The 14,274-nt window shown below is 36.3% G+C and overlaps 1 long non-coding RNA gene across 4 annotated transcripts in view; it reads right to left on the bottom strand.

Moving 5' to 3' along the window:
- Positions 1 to 12,859, bottom strand: part of LOC148614093 (uncharacterized) — a 265,243-nt gene extending 252,384 nt beyond the window's left edge. Inside the window, exons 1-2 of one of the 4 annotated variants that reach the window (XR_015923564.1) lie at positions 12,065 to 12,859; positions 10,879 to 11,152 (exon numbers count right to left, since the gene is read on the bottom strand). This is a non-coding gene — a long non-coding RNA (uncharacterized LOC148614093). Of the gene's footprint in view, positions 1 to 10,878; positions 11,153 to 11,489; positions 11,877 to 12,064 lie in introns of those variants that run through there. The other 3 variants (XR_015923563.1, XR_015923566.1, XR_015923565.1) reach the window with 3 other exon arrangements.
- Between the last annotated feature and the right edge of the window lie 1,415 nt (positions 12,860 to 14,274).

The raw sequence follows: 14,274 nt of genomic DNA, 5'->3' as shown, positions 1-14,274 counted from the left end.
ACTACCTCAAGAGAAACAAGAAAAAAAATGGCCATTACAACCGCTCCTGATAATCCGACCAAGACCGAATCAAAAACGACCAAAGTTGCATCTTTAACAAGTAAACACATACCCACGTCAACTTCTGAAGCAAGTTAAATAACGAAAGAAGAAACCACATTCAGTGTACAAGAGGCAACTACAGTAATAATCAAAGCATCTGTGGACAAGACCATTCCTTGCGGGATTTGGAGTGAAGGCGACCACAATAACAAGCGTAACAAGAGGCGCATTGTTGTGTACTGTAGTATTGAAGGGTGTTCTGATTTGGTAATAAAAGTTTGTAAATTCGAAGTGAGAATTTTTTTTTATTATTAAAGCCCCGTCCATTCGCCATGAAATTTAAGTTGAAAAAAATGGAGCACATCATCGAATACCATTGCAACGATAAATACGTGGGAAAGAAAAGTCAATTTGCAAACATCACACATATACGAAATCTTATTGAACAAACTATGACACATCCGGATAAGATCGATCTACAAGACAATGGCAGAACCAAGTATTATAAGAAATTTTCTGACACAACAGGACACAATCAAAAGGGACATCCATACCGAGGAGTTTCTGTTGTCACAACTCGTGACTGTCGACTAGTTACGGCGTATCCGTCTTGATTCAAGTCATTGCTAGCGACAGCAGTATCAAACGGAGGAGATCCTGCTGTTGTGACAACAAGGACAGAAGCAGAAACCACTAATGACAGTACCTACAATACTGCAGTCTCAACTACCTCAAGAGAAACAAGAAAAAAAATGGCCATTACAACCGCTCCTGATAATCCGACCAAGACCGAATCAAAAACGACCAAAGTTGCATCTTTAACAAGTAAACACATACCCACGTCAACTTCTGAAGCAAGTTAAATAACGAAAGAAGAAACCACATTCAGTGTACAAGAGGCAACTACAGTAACAATCAAAGCATCTGTGGACAAGACCATTCCTTGCGGGATTTGGAGTGAAGGCGACCACAATAACAAGCGTAACAAGAGGCGCATTGTTGTGTACTGTAGTATTGAAGGGTGTTCTGATTTGGTAATAAAAGTTTGTAAATTCGAAGTGAGAAATTTTTTTTATTATTAAAGCCCCGTCCATTCGCCATGAAATTTAAGTTGAAAAAAATGGAGCACATCATCGAATACCATTGCAACGATAAATACGTGGGAAAGAAAAGCCAATTTGCAAACATCACACATATACGAAATCTTATTGAACAAACTATGACACATCCGGATAAGATCGATCTACAAGACAATGGCAGAACCAAGTATTATAAGAAATTTTCTGACACAACAGGACACAATCAAAAGGGACATCCATACCGAGGAGTTTCTGTTGTCACAACTCGTGACTGTCGACTAGTTACGGCGTATCCGTCTTGATTCAAGTCATTGCTAGCGACAGCAGTATCAAACGGAGGAGATCCTGCTGTTGTGACAACAAGGACAGAAGCAGAAACCACTAATGACAGTACCTACAATACTGCAGTCTCAACTACCTCAAGAGAAACAAGAAAAAAAATGGCCATTACAACCGCTCCTGATAATCCGACCAAGACCGAATCAAAAAATGACCAAAGTTGCATCTTTAACAAGTAAACACATACCCACGTCAACTTCTGAAGCAAGTTAAATAACGAAAGAAGAAACCACATTCAGTGTACAAGAGGCAACTACAGTAATAATCAAAGCATCTGTGGACAAGACCATTCCTTGCGGGATTTGGAGTGAAGGCGACCACAATAACAAGCGTAACAAGAGGCGCATTGTTGTGTACTGTAGTATTGAAGGGTGTTCTGATTTGGTAATAAAAGTTTGTAAATTCGAAGTGAGAATTTTGTTTTATTATTAAAGCCCCGTCCATTCGCCATGAAATTTAAGTTGAAAAAAATGGAGCACATCATCGAATACCATTGCAACGATAAATACGTGGGAAAGAAAAGTCAATTTGCAAACATCACACATATACGAAATCTTATTGAACAAACTATGACACATCCGGATAAGATCGATCTACAAGACAATGGCAGAACCAAGTATTATAAGAAATTTTCTGACACAACAGGACACAATCAAAAAGGACATCCATACCGAGGAGTTTCTGTTGTTACAACTCGTGACTGTCGACTAGTTACGGCGTATCCGTCTTGATTCAAGTCATTGATAGCGACAGCAGTATCAAACGGAGGAGATCCTGCTGTTGTGACAACAAGGACAGAAGCAGAAACCACTAATGACAGTACCCAATACTGCAGTCTCAACTGCCTCAAGAGAAACAAGAAGAAAAAAAATGGCCATTACAACCACTCCTGATAATGCGACCAAGACCGAATCAAAAACGACCAAAGTTGCATCTTCAACGAGTAAACACATACCCACGTCAACTTCTGAAGCAAGTTAAATAACGAAAGAAGAAACCACATTCAGTGTACAAGAGGCAACTACAGTAATAATCAAAGCATCTGTGGACAAGACCATTCCTTGCGGGATTTGGAGTGAAGGCGACCACAATAACAAGCGTAACAAGAGGCGCATTGTTGTGTACTGTAGTATTGAAGGGTGTTCTGATTTGGTAATAAAAGTTTGTAAATTCGAAGTGAGAAATTTATTTTATTATTAAAGCCCCGTCCATTCGCCATGAAATTTAAGTTGAAAAAAATGGAGCACATCATCGAATACCATTGCAACGATAAATACGTGGGAAAGAAAAGCCAATTTGCAAACATCACACATATACGAAATCTTATTGAACAAACTATGACACATCCGGATAAGATCGATCTACAAGACAATGGCAGAACCAAGTATTATAAGAAATTTTCTGACACAACAGGACACAATCAAAAGGGACATCCATACCGAGGAGTTTCTGTTGTCACAACTCGTGACTGTCGACTAGTTACGGCGTATCCGTCTTGATTCAAGTCATTGCTAGCGACAGCAGTATCAAACGGAGGAGATCCTGCTGTTGTGACAACAAGGACAGAAGCAGAAACCACTAATGACAGTACCTACAATACTGCAGTCTCAACTACCTCAAGAGAAACAAGAAAAAAAATGGCCATTACAACCGCTCCTGATAATCCGACCAAGACCGAATCAAAAACGACCAAAGTTGCATCTTTAACAAGTAAACACATACCCACGTCAACTTCTGAAGCAAGTTAAATAACGAAAGAAGAAACCACATTCAGTGTACAAGAGGCAACTACAGTAATAATCAAAGCATCTGTGGACAAGACCATTCCGGGCGGGATTTGGAGTGAAGGCGACCACAATAACAAGCGTAACAAGAGGCGCATTGTTGTGTACTGTAGTATTGAAGGGTGTTCTGATTTGGTAATAAAAGTTTGTAAATTCGAAGTGAGAAATTTATTTTATTATTAAAGCCCCGTCCATTCGCCATGAAATTTAAGTTGAAAAAAATGGAGCACATCATCGAATACCATTGCAACGTTAAATACGTGGGAAAGAAAAGTCAATTTGCAAACATCACACATATACAAAATCTTATTGAACAAACTATGACACATCCGGATAAGATCGATCTACAAGACAATGGCAGAACCAAGTATTATAAGAAATTTTCTGACACAACAGGACACAATCAAAAAGGACATCCATACCGAGGAGTTTCTGTTGTTACAACTCGTGACTGTCGACTAGTTACGGCGTATCCGTCTTGATTCAAGTCATTGATAGCGACAGCAGTATCAAACGGAGGAGATCCTGCTGTTGTGACAACAAGGACAGAAGCAGAAACCACTAATGACAGTACCCAATACTGCAGTCTCAACTGCCTCAAGAGAAACAAGAAGAAAAAAAATGGCCATTACAACCACTCCTGATAATGCGACCAAGACCGAATCAAAAACGACCAAAGTTGCATCTTCAACGAGTAAACACATACCCACGTCAACTTCTGAAGCAAGTTAAATAACGAAAGAAGAAACCACATTCAGTGTACAAGAGGCAACTACAGTAATAATCAAAGCATCTGTGGACAAGACCATTCCTTGCGGGATTTGGAGTGAAGGCGACCACAATAACAAGCGTAACAAGAGGCGCATTGTTGTGTACTGTAGTATTGAAGGGTGTTCTGATTTGGTAATAAAAGTTTGTAAATTCGAAGTGAGAATTTTTTTTTATTATTAAAGCCCCGTCCATTCGCCATGAAATTTAAGTTGAAAAAAATGGAGCACATCATCGAATACCATTGCAACGTTAAATACGTGGGAAAGAAAAGTCAATTTGCAAACATCACACATATACAAAATCTTATTGAACAAACTATGACACATCCGGATAAGATCGATCTACAAGACAATGGCAGAACCAAGTATTATAAGAAATTTTCTGACACAACAGGACACAATCAAAAAGGACATCCATACCGAGGAGTTTCTGTTGTTACAACTCGTGACTGTCGACTAGTTACGGCGTATCCGTCTTGATTCAAGTCATTGATAGCGACAGCAGTATCAAACGGAGGAGATCCTGCTGTTGTGACAACAAGGACAGAAGCAGAAACCACTAATGACAGTACCCAATACTGCAGTCTCAACTGCCTCAAGAGAAACAAGAAGAAAAAAAATGGCCATTACAACCACTCCTGATAATGCGACCAAGACCGAATCAAAAACGACCAAAGTTGCATCTTCAACGAGTAAACACATACCCACGTCAACTTCTGAAGCAAGTTAAATAACGAAAGAAGAAACCACATTCAGTGTACAAGAGGCAACTACAGTAATAATCAAAGCATCTGTGGACAAGACCATTCCTTGCGGGATTTGGAGTGAAGGCGACCACAATAACAAGCGTAACAAGAGGCGCATTGTTGTGTACTGTAGTATTGAAGGGTGTTCTGATTTGGTAATAAAAGTTTGTAAATTCGAAGTGAGAAATTTATTTTATTATTAAAGCCCCGTCCATTCGCCATGAAATTTAAGTTGAAAAAAATGGAGCACATCATCGAATACCATTGCAACGATAAATACGTGGGAAAGAAAAGCCAATTTGCAAACATCACACATATACGAAATCTTATTGAACAAACTATGACACATCCGGATAAGATCGATCTACAAGACAATGGCAGAACCAAGTATTATAAGAAATTTTCTGACACAACAGGACACAATCAAAAGGGACATCCATACCGAGGAGTTTCTGTTGTCACAACTCGTGACTGTCGACTAGTTACGGCGTATCCGTCTTGATTCAAGTCATTGCTAGCGACAGCAGTATCAAACGGAGGAGATCCTGCTGTTGTGACAACAAGGACAGAAGCAGAAACCACTAATGACAGTACCCAATACTGCAGTCTCAACTGCCTCAAGAGAAACAAGAAGAAAAAAAATGGCCATTACAACCACTCCTGATAATGCGACCAAGACCGAATCAAAAACGACCAAAGTTGCATCTTCAACGAGTAAACACATACCCACGTCAACTTCTGAAGCAAGTTAAATAACGAAAGAAGAAACCACATTCAGTGTACAAGAGGCAACTACAGTAATAATCAAAGCATCTGTGGACAAGACCATTCCGGGCGGGATTTGGAGTGAAGGCGACCACAATAACAAGCGTAACAAGAGGCGCATTGTTGTGTACTGTAGTTAAGCCTAAAAGGGCTAAAAATAACTTATTAAATCAAGGCAGTAAAGCAAATAAATTTATGTTTCCATCTTATTAAATAACTTTTCACCTAGATGTTCATCCCATTCATCCCATCGCAGCCATTCCATCCAACCAGCTATCCATCTATCTAACTTCACGACGAAATAAAAAGGCCGTTTGTCCAGAACATAAAATTGTTCAGGTTTCCAATATAAAAGAAATTTGAGTGATAACAATACCTGATTTAGGTCCCACCACATATCTCTCTGTGTTCCTCGCAATGATGGAATGAAACTTATGGTTATAATATCTCCCTTTTATACCTTTACAGGTTGTACACAATAATATTGTTCCCAATAAAATTGTTAGCAAAAGGTTGTACACAATAATATTGTTCCCAATAAAATTGTTAGCAAAAGGTTGTGCACAATAATATTGTTCCCAATAAAATTGTTAGCAAAAGGTTGCACACAATAATATTGTTCCCAATAAAATTGTTAGCAAAAGGTTGCTCACAATAAAATTGGTCACAATAATATTGTTAGCTCCCAATAAAATTGGGACCTTAAATTGAGAGTGTATATAAGCCAGGGATGGTCCATACTTGAGTTCAGTTTTCAATTTGGAACCACACACACCACAATGGCTGCAAAGTTTAATCTTGAAGATATCCTTACAAAATGGGATGAAGGAAGGAAAGAAGAACTGTTAGACTTCTTTTATGATAAGAAAATGTTTGAACTGTTTGTGGATAGGATTGTCGTATTTTATTGTACCGAATTGGATCATCACGATTGGGATGAGCAAGAAAAGATGCTAGAACTGGCAAAGATGGTGGTTAACACGTACACTGATGAATTTTATTTCGAAGAATATCTGAAAGGATGTTGAATTAAGGTTGCTGGACCACTCTACCAGATGTTAGCCTCTCGCATTTGACACTGTACTGATTTGGTAATAAAAGTTTGTAAAATTCGGAGTGAGAAAAATTTTATTATTAAAGCCCCGTCCATTCGCCATGAAAGTTAAGTTGAAAAAAAAAAAAAATGGAGCACATCATCGAATACCATTGCAACGTTAAATACGTGGGAAAGAAAAGTCAATTTGCAAACATCACACATATACAAAATCTTATTGAACAAACTATGACACATCCGGATAAGATCGATCTACAAGACAATGGCAGAACCAAGTATTATAAGAAATTTTCTGACACAACAGGACACAATCAAAAGGGACATCCATACCGAGGAGTTTCTGTTGTCACAACTCGTGACTGTCGACTAGTTACGGCGTATCCGTCTTGATTCAAGTCATTGCTAGCGACAGCAGTATCAAACGGAGGAGATCCTGCTGTTGTGACAACAAGGACAGAAGCAGAAACCACTAATGACAGTACCCAATACTGCAGTCTCAACTGCCTCAAGAGAAACAAGAAGAAAAAAAATGGCCATTACAACCACTCCTGATAATGCGACCAAGACCGAATCAAAAACGACCAAAGTTGCATCTTCAACGAGTAAACACATACCCACGTCAACTTCTGAAGCAAGTTAAATAACGAAAGAAGAAACCACATTCAGTGTACAAGAGGCAACTACAGTAATAATCAAAGCATCTGTGGACAAGACCATTCCGGGCGGGATTTTGGAGTGAAGGCGACCACAATAACAAGCGTAACAAGAGGCGCATTGTTGTGTACTCTAGTATGAAAGCTACAAGACAATGGCAGAACCAAGTATTTAACTGTTCTGACACAACAGGACACAATCAAAAGGGACATCAATACCGAGGAGTTTCTGTTGTTACAACTCGTGACTGTCGACAAGTTACGGCGTACCGTCTTGATTAAAGTCATTGATAGCCACAGCAGTATAAAAAAAAGCCATGACAACTACTCCTGATAACCGGACCAAGAACGAATCAGAAAAACGACCACAAGTGCGTCTTTAGGGAGTAAACTCATATCTACAATAAGTTCCTACGGAATTTTAATAATGAAAGAAGAAACTACAGCAATAATCACTGCATCTGTGGAGAAAACCAATTCGGACGGGGATTTGGAAGTGAAGGCGATCTCAATATGAAGCGAAGCAAGAGGCGAATTGTAGTGTTTTGGAGGATTTGTGTTTGTTCGTTGAATTATGGTGCTGGAACACATAACCCAATAGACAGAAGTTACCCTCTTGCATTTGACACTGTATTGATTTGGTAATAAGAGTTTCTTAATTTGAAGTGAGAAAAATTATCATTTAAGTGCAGACCATTTTTATACCATTGTTATTGGGAAAGATAAGTTAATTTGCAAACATCAGGCAGATACAATATCTTGTTGAACATATAACAAATCATTGGGACATGATAGATATACAAGACAAGAACCAAGTATTATAAGATATTTTCTTACAACACAGGACACAGTTAACCAATACAACCATATCGAGCGATTAATGTAGTTACAACTCGTGACCATCGACTAGTTACGGCTTTTCAGTCTTCATTCAAGTCATTAATAGCGAGAGCAGTGTCAAACGGAGGAGATTCTACTGCTGCTGTGACAACAACGGTAGATGCATGAACCACAACGACTTAAGAACTCAATACTGCAGTTTCAGCTTCATGTAGAATCATAACAACAAAAACGGCGATTGCAACTATTAATCAGACAAAGACTGTATCAGAAACAACCATAGGTGTTTCTTTAAAAAGAAAAACACATATCCACAACAAACAACTATAACAACCCTGAAGAACAAAAAGAATATTACTATCTCATGATAATCTCGAAAATGGAACACATCTTGCAAATACCATTAGAGTTTCAAATACATGGGTAAAAAGAGTCAGTTTGTCGGCAAGAGATAAGTACCAAAGCTTATTGATTACACTTTGAAGAAACCAAACATAAAGAAATAAACAAGAAAATGGACGAATCAAATATTCTAAAAATTTTCTATACATTACTGAACACAGCCAAAGAAAACATCCATATCGAGGATTTATCGTAACAAGCACTCGAAAACAACAAATAGTTACGGCCTATCCGACATAGATTGAATCTATTGACTAACACAGTAGTAAATGCAGGCAAAATATTAAAAACAGAATGGATAAAACATCGAAACTACGATTACCACTCTTCGTTAGATCGAAATATCCAGGCAAATATAACGAATTAGCAAAAGGAATGAAGATGGAAGACTAGTGAGCGTGATGAAAGCAGTACTTCGATGTTGACTGGAACTGAAACAACCGGAAAATAAATGCTGCATCGGGAGGTTTACGTGTCCGATGCGATTTGCTTGGGGAAAGTTGATCCAGGAGCCTTACTCCGTTCAAAGTTACTGATAGACGACGAACTTTATTGCATTGTCTATACTATAGATGAACATTTGTCGCATTTGATCGAAGATACCATGCATAAACATTGTATAGTTCAATTATTATGCAGAAGAGGAAATTCGTCCATGATATTGAATAAAAAAATACAACAGAAACACAGCAATAATCTTTACTATTGTCATCGTCTATAATGCTTATACATTTTGATAGAATTAATAGAAGAACAAAATAAAAATATATGATAACAATGGTACATTCACTAGCAAATGGTACTTTGGAAATGGAACATATTTACAAATACCATGGCAGTTTAAAAAGCATTGGTGAAAAGTGTGTGTTTGTCGACAAAAGAAAAGTACCAGGACTTATTAATGACATTCTGAAAAATTCGATGGTAAAGAAACAGCAAGAAAATGGACTAACCCAATTAAAGAAAATTTAATACATCACCGATTACTGCCAGAAAATCCATCCATATCCAGGAGGTGTCGAAATAACCACTCAAAAACATCAAATAGTTACGGGTTAACCGTCATAGATTGAATCTATTGACGGTCAAGCACTGTATAGACTACGACTACTTCTCTTCGATTGATTGAAAAAGCTATATACGCAGGCAAATGTAAAGAATTAATCAGAGGACTAAACATGGAAGACAAGAGAGAGTGAAATAAGATGTTCTACAATAGTAACTGGAATTAAAACAACTAAAAGATAAATGCTGCATCGGGAGGTTTACGTGTCCAATGAAATTTACGTGTGAAAATTTTGCACACAAATACCACTAATTACTGATGACACCTTGAAACATCCGGATATTAAGAACTACAAGAAAATAGTCGAACCAAATATTACAAAATGTTTTCTTCCAACACTGTATAACCACCGGTGTAGAGGAATTACCGTAAAAAAATATTCGAACATATTAAATAGTTACGGTCTGTCCGTCAAAGATTGAATCTATTGACGGATACAGCAGTTTATGCCCGTAAGATGAATACGACAACTACTTTTCGTTTGTTTGAAAAATCTGTCAACTTCAACCGTTAGACATCACAAATGATAAAGGAATCACTGTTTACACGAGATTTTACGAACACAACCAGAAATAAAAACTCATATCCACTCAATTGTTTTGGTTTGTTCATCATTGATTGAATATAATGAAGGTGGTGGGCTATCCGTCATGTATTAAATATATTAACGGAAGCGAGATCTCAGTATATGCAGGTGAAAAATTGTGTGAAATGACTGAAGGTAGAAAATCGAAGAAAAACGGCTTAATTTAAATTTTGGTATTTAGAGGTTGGCTATTTCCATAATGCTTACCATGGGTAAAGTGGATCTGCACCCTAAGCCTGCATAGTAACTACTTTGATACCTGTTTTGTTGCAATAGCATTCTACAATTGATTAAATGATTAAGTATTTTCTATAACAGAGTTAGGACGGTGGTGTTGAATAACAGAAATACAGATACACACAAGAATAACAAAAGTTTGATTAAGGCATACGCCAGAGAAGTCACCACCATCGACGCTTCATATCACTATAAAGCGGATCTGTCCTCTTAAACAGAGGCCACAAGGACACAGTCGGAAAGGAATTCCCAGTCATTTCGGGGACATATCATATGTGACCTCCTTTCCGTTTGATCTATGATACCGCCCTAGACTGGTACACAAAGTCCATGTGGGGAACAACTTCAAAAATTTGTGATTATTGATTGTGTTCTATTGCCAATAATGCAATTTAAAAAATAATTAACACTAAACAATTGTAATCAAGTGACACTAAGTAGAATACTATTACATCTCTACTATTTTATTACTACTGCAGTATCATTATTTTATATAACTATATATATTGACTTACCGTTCTTTTAAATTGTCTTGATTTTATCTGTCACTAAATCGTACTTGCTTTTCAAGAACATCATTTGGTCGAATGTGGTCGGTCATCCTGAAGTAACAGTATGTTTCTCTATTGATCTATTTAACCGCTCTCATCACTCATGGACGGTTTCGTGTTTTCATTGTGATGTAAAAAGTTATTGTGTCTTTTGAATTGCATTTTTGCCTTTCCATTCTTATGACGATAAACGTGTGTCCGTGATTTTTTTTTCTCTATGGATTTTCCATATCTGTAACTAAAATAGACCGAATATAGGGAATGTAATTATAAATAAAAGTTTCTCGATTACGTGATCAATTTTAAACTGTAGTAACGAGTCAAGTACCCTTTCACAAGCTTTGGTTGTGATACATGTGACCATTTAAATATCAAACAGTTGAACATTATGCCATCAGTCGATACTGATGCATTTATGAATAACACCCATAATAATTAGTAATTTCACTTTTTGTATTTAAATTGTACGACTCAAGTATCTTGTGAAAACTTCATATTACATCCCTTCTCGTTAGTCGTGTACTTTTGATAAAGCAGTATGTAGAAGATTTCAATATTCAATTATTAAACCTTACGCTTAAATTATTGTCATTGGAATACCCTTATTTAAGCTCGGTCAGAAAGTTTAATCTATTATGAAGACATTGCGGACATCGTGCTGACACGTCCTTGTCTTCCACAACCGAGCCACTCTCCAATACAATAATTAAAACGCTACTACGGAGAAGCTACCAGGTGACATCCATATGAGATATTCTCCATTAATCTCATAGAGTCGAGAAGAGTCACACTGTCAACCTGGTAGCCGATGTTATTCCATTTTAGATAATGTGAAATGCTTATATTCTCTTCAAAACATTTCACAATTCAAATCTACGGTAAGGCTAATGATCTTCACTTAACCTAATTTGATTTAATAATTACTATTTTCTATTGATTTTCTTGCTTTTATATCCTTTGTAAATGGACTCGCCGAGGAGGTAAGTCAGGGTTAAATGATCATCATTATTTCCATCTATATTTCGTTATGCAAGTTAAAACACAGTATATGAATGTAGTACATACAATTTTGTAATTAAAGACGTTCATTTTAATAGTAGTTAGCTTCATATCAAAGTACGTTTTAGTCCAGAGGCATAATTTAACTTACCTTTCACACCTACCTTTTAGACACAGCCTATTGTTTTCGTCAGTTGTGTATTCGCCATTTTGTCAAAAGGATGTGTTTGAAACGCTCAGTAAAAATGTGAAATTTTTGGTAACTAAACGCAAATACCCGTTTATTTTATACATTAAGCGATAACATACTATATTTCTGTTAAAGAGATTACGTTTACACGAAATTTGTCAGAATTATCAAGTAAATAAACGGTAAGAAAAAAGTCGCTCTATGTACACCGTGTCTATACACATATATGTGTATATAGTATTTTTAGTTAAGCAACCAAATAAATTTCAGTTAGACTAAGTGCTGAAGTTTATCTTAATCTTTGATAAAATTCCTTGATTATATGAACGATTAGGGAAACATTACATATTTAGTTATTTTATTTAAAGCTGGTTGTTATTATCCTTGGAAATGGGTGGGGTGTAGATCACTTTATACATGTATGTGATAAGAATAATCGAATTCATGCTTTAATTTAGTGATATGATGATAAAGTTGGAGTATTATAATAATGCCAGTTATCATTATATGGATCTATGGCGTTTAACTCAGCTGTGTTTTGTCTTTTATACACAGAATAATAGTTATAGCTGAGCTTTTTCAGTAATAAAATTGCTATACATCTTATAGTATCATCTTGTGTCAGTTATTTAAATGTGTGAAACATACACTATCACAAATAATTTAGTGGATATCTTAAAATAAACAATAAGGTCCTATGTAAACGTTTTTAAATTATACCTGTCAACCTAAATAAACCTTAATCCCTTAATCCACATTGAAGATAGGAGCAAAACATGCAGAATTTATATTATGAATATTGCATATTTTTAGAATTTACGTAAGTCAACCAAATATAGCCAGTGAGTAATCATTTACGTTACACTAAATATGTTTTTTTTTCTTTTGTGTAACGAGAAAGGCCGAGGAGTTCCGATTGAGACAGTTATATTAATAGACTAAGGCATTCGATAAACAAACCACAATCAATGGTTCATCATAAATACACTATTGATTGAAGAACAAGGACATTGCAATTAAATAAATAAGCCATGATTATTATGTAAATGGTGATAAGAATTTTTTTTCGAGCAAGAGCTAAGTAATTGATTTTTTATCAGCAGGAGCCGCAGTTAAAAAAAATTACCAAGTTAAATATGTCATGGATCTTTTACGTTCAGTTTTATCTGAAGAAAACTATTATTAGTATTACACCAAAATACTGCATGTATCTGAAAAGGAGGTTTACCATCCAAAGAGCTTAAAATAGAACGGGAATTCTCCATTTCTACATTTCACAAAAAGGGTGTATATATAGAAAATATTTACAGTGACCAATTTATGTACAAATAAAAATACATGATTCTCTGCTAAAACAGATTCACTTTTGAATTTCAGGTTATTAATGAGTCCTTTCCCACAGTGACATAAAACTCTATAGCACTAAAACTTGTGTAAGACTATTTTTTGGTTGCAGCTTCGTTTCAGTTGACGAAACGTTTTTCATCTCTTGATACGCAAAAATTTTTTTAGCTGTTACCTGTACGAATAGTTATTACTCTTCGAACTAATCTATTTATCATACATAATAATTATTCCAAAAAGTATTGTTTCTGAAACTAGAGTTTATGATTTCCGATGGTCTGTTTAATAATTACTAAGTATCAATCAATCAATACTACCGAATTCCTCCTTCAGGACTGTGGAAATGGATGTTACCCCTGTCAATGAAAATTCAGAACTAGAACGATTTTTGGAAACAAAGTGCAACACACTACAGTAGATGTTATTGTATCTATTGTTTAAATGACGAGAAATGGAGACATAAAGACCACACCAAGCAGTCTGCAGTCGGCCCTTTAATACAACACCCCCTTTCTAGTCTGAACTTAATTTTAAAAACATGAAAGAGCACATGAACAGTAATTCAAATACCTACAAGAGTTCAGGCACGATAAATCATTGGTATCTAGTCTGTATTTATCATTTTAACAGTTTAATTTTTAAAAAAGTGCAAGCCAATGTGTGTGGGGAGAAGGGTATAGTGGTGGTGGTATGCTCTCTACGCCTCCCCTGGATCCGAACCTGGGGTATGGAATACCAACAGAAAATAAAATGTTAAATTATATACACTTTATTTTTATTCTTAGTGCATAAAACATATCGCCGTTGTCGGTCTCTTTGTGTAATTC

This window comes from Perna viridis, chromosome 6 (assembly GCF_037379345.1).
Source record: "Perna viridis isolate PV_CMFRI_1.1 ecotype Kerala chromosome 6, ASM3737934v1, whole genome shotgun sequence".
Classification (NCBI taxonomy): Eukaryota; Metazoa; Mollusca; class Bivalvia; order Mytilida; family Mytilidae; genus Perna; species Perna viridis.
This window is presented reverse-complemented; position numbering and strand designations above follow the sequence as displayed.